We start from the raw sequence: 2,582 nt of genomic DNA, 5'->3' as shown, positions 1-2,582 counted from the left end.
TCCAAATATTTTGAGTTTTGTTCCACATTGTCTTCCCTCTCTATCTAGGATCTCCTACATAGATCCCCCTCTGAGTGGTTGAAAGTGGTAGCTGGGCACTATCTAATTTTTCTGGTCTCATAGTCATATAGGCTGATGATCGCATAGGGTACCAGTCGCTAGGAGTAATTGTTTCTGTGAATCTTTGGTTTTCTTCATTCTCCTTTGTTCTGCACAAGGAGAGACCCATTGCTGCATATAGATGGCTGCTTGCAAACTTTTAAGATCCCAGTCTCTACTTGCCAAGGTAGGAGGTGGAACAATGTTTTGTGTAGTATACTATGACAATTGAGCTTGATATCCCCTGTGACTATGGTCCCAAGCTCACAGGTTCAAGTACTCAGTCGCTCTGGGTAGCTGGCTGTGACCAAGAAGTGACTACAACCTTGTCCCTTGTCAGATCTACTGTACACCTGGGAATTCATATCATACAAATACACTTATAAGACTATTGTCTGCCAACCCTACACATGTCTTGGGTACACTCCTGCTTCATAGACATACATAATACTTCAGCCTGTCCACCCATCTATCCACCCATATACCCATGTTTTCCTTCACTGACAACGCAGTGCTGTATGTGCAAAAGGGTTCATCTTTGTTGTCTGTACCTTCCATGTACCTCTCTATGTCTTCTAAATAGAGGAAGTTTTTCATGTTGAATATTATTGCTGTATACATACATTTGGAGCTATGGTAACATAGTGCCTAAGGCACTTGACTGCTAACCAGAAGTTCTGGTGGTTCAAACCCACCAGCCACTCCTCGGAAGAAAGGTTATGCAATCTACATCCATAGTGATACTGCCTCAGAAACCTAGGGAGGGGTCAGTATGAGTTGAGTCTGACTCGATGGCACACAACAACAACAACAACATACATACATTTAACATATTGTCATTTATTTTTAAAACTTTGGGAAAAAAATCTAAAGCTAAATATTCAATTTTTAGGTGAAAACATAGACTATTGTTTAAGGTTGCTTAATCATGTAATTTTTTGTGCTGAGCTTGTTTTGTTTATGAATCATATTATCATTTCCTTTGTTGCAATTGTTTTAGCATTTGCTAAATATTTGTGGTGGTCCTCTTTTTTACTTTGATATGAAGGTTTATCATTTTTCTTTGTGGTTACCCTGTGATTTATAGTTTTCTTCCCAAGTTTAGAACAGTCTGTTCTATCTTTTAGTAGTCTTGACTTCCCTACCATTTAGAAGTTCTATAACTACACAATTTTTTCCCTTTTTGGTTTGTAGTTGTCCTCATTTGTCAATTGATATCTCTGCTTCCCTGTTTACAATCTTGAAGGCTTATTTCTTTGGATATTTCTATAACTGCATTGGTTTCTGGGTTATATCATTGTTCTGGTTACCTAGGGCTGCTCTGACAAGAATATATATCACAAACGGGATGGCCTTAACAAACAGGAGTTTATTATCTTACAATATTTAGACTTTAAATCCAAGTTCAAAGTGCCAGGCTCTAGGAACTGGGTGAAAACCCATCAACCTTGGGATCCAGCTCTGCCTCCAGCTTCCAGCCCACTGAAGCTAGAGGCTTTTCTTCACTCAAACAGCTGCTGACTGCTGAGGTTCCCAAGCCCAAGGTTGACAAGTAAAATGGTCCAATCTTGATGCTACCAAACCATATGATAGGCCATTAATTCAACTCCATTGTAAGTCCCAAGGTTGGCATAGCATGGCAGGCTGCTGAACAATAACATAGTTACATTTATGGTTCAAGCATGCCATAAGCTAGAGACCATTCCCAAAGCTGCTTCTTATATACAGGAAGCAGACCACATACCCAAAGAAGCTACTCAGCTGCTTGTGGTAGATCTCACCATGGAGCTGATTCCCAGTCTCATCACAGGGAATAACTACCACCAGCTGCCCAACCACTGAACCAGGCCCAGCCTAGTTGATACACAAACATAACCACCACAGTCATCATGTGTGTTAATGGTCAGTTGTTGTTTGCTGTTGTGGATTCTCTTTCCAAATGACTCCCTGGCATCTCTTGTCAGGTTTTAACAATTTTCCTTAATTTCTGCGTATCTGGAAATATCCTAATTTCACCATCATATTTGAGGGACAACTTTGCTGGGTATATTATTCTGTTGGAAATTTTTCTCTTTTACTGTTCTATATATACTATCCCTTTGTCTTCTCACCTGCCTGGTTTCTGCCAAGAAATCTGAACTTAGTCTTATGGGTTGCCCCTTGTAGGTAACTTTTCATTTTTCCCATGCAGTTTTCAGGATTCTTTCTTTGTTTTTGATTTTGGTGAGTTTGATGATGATAGGCCTTGGTGATTTTCTTTTGGGGTCTATCATGTTTGGGGTTTGTTGGACTTCTTGAATGGATATATTCTCATCTTTCACCATACCAGGAAAATTCTCTTCCAATAAATCTTCGACAATTTTTTCTGTGGTTTTATTTGTCTTTTCCTGTTCTGGAATTCTGATTATATGTAGGTTATTCCTTTTGATGGTATCCCACATGAACCTTAGCCTTCTTCATTTTTTTTAATCTTTTTTTTTTTT

Source organism: Orycteropus afer, unplaced genomic scaffold, assembly GCF_000298275.1.
Source record: "Orycteropus afer afer isolate SDZICR_OR568_19922 unplaced genomic scaffold, OryAfe1.0 scaffold00138, whole genome shotgun sequence".
In the NCBI taxonomy this organism is placed as follows: domain Eukaryota; kingdom Metazoa; phylum Chordata; class Mammalia; order Tubulidentata; family Orycteropodidae; genus Orycteropus; species Orycteropus afer.
This window is presented reverse-complemented; position numbering follows the sequence as displayed.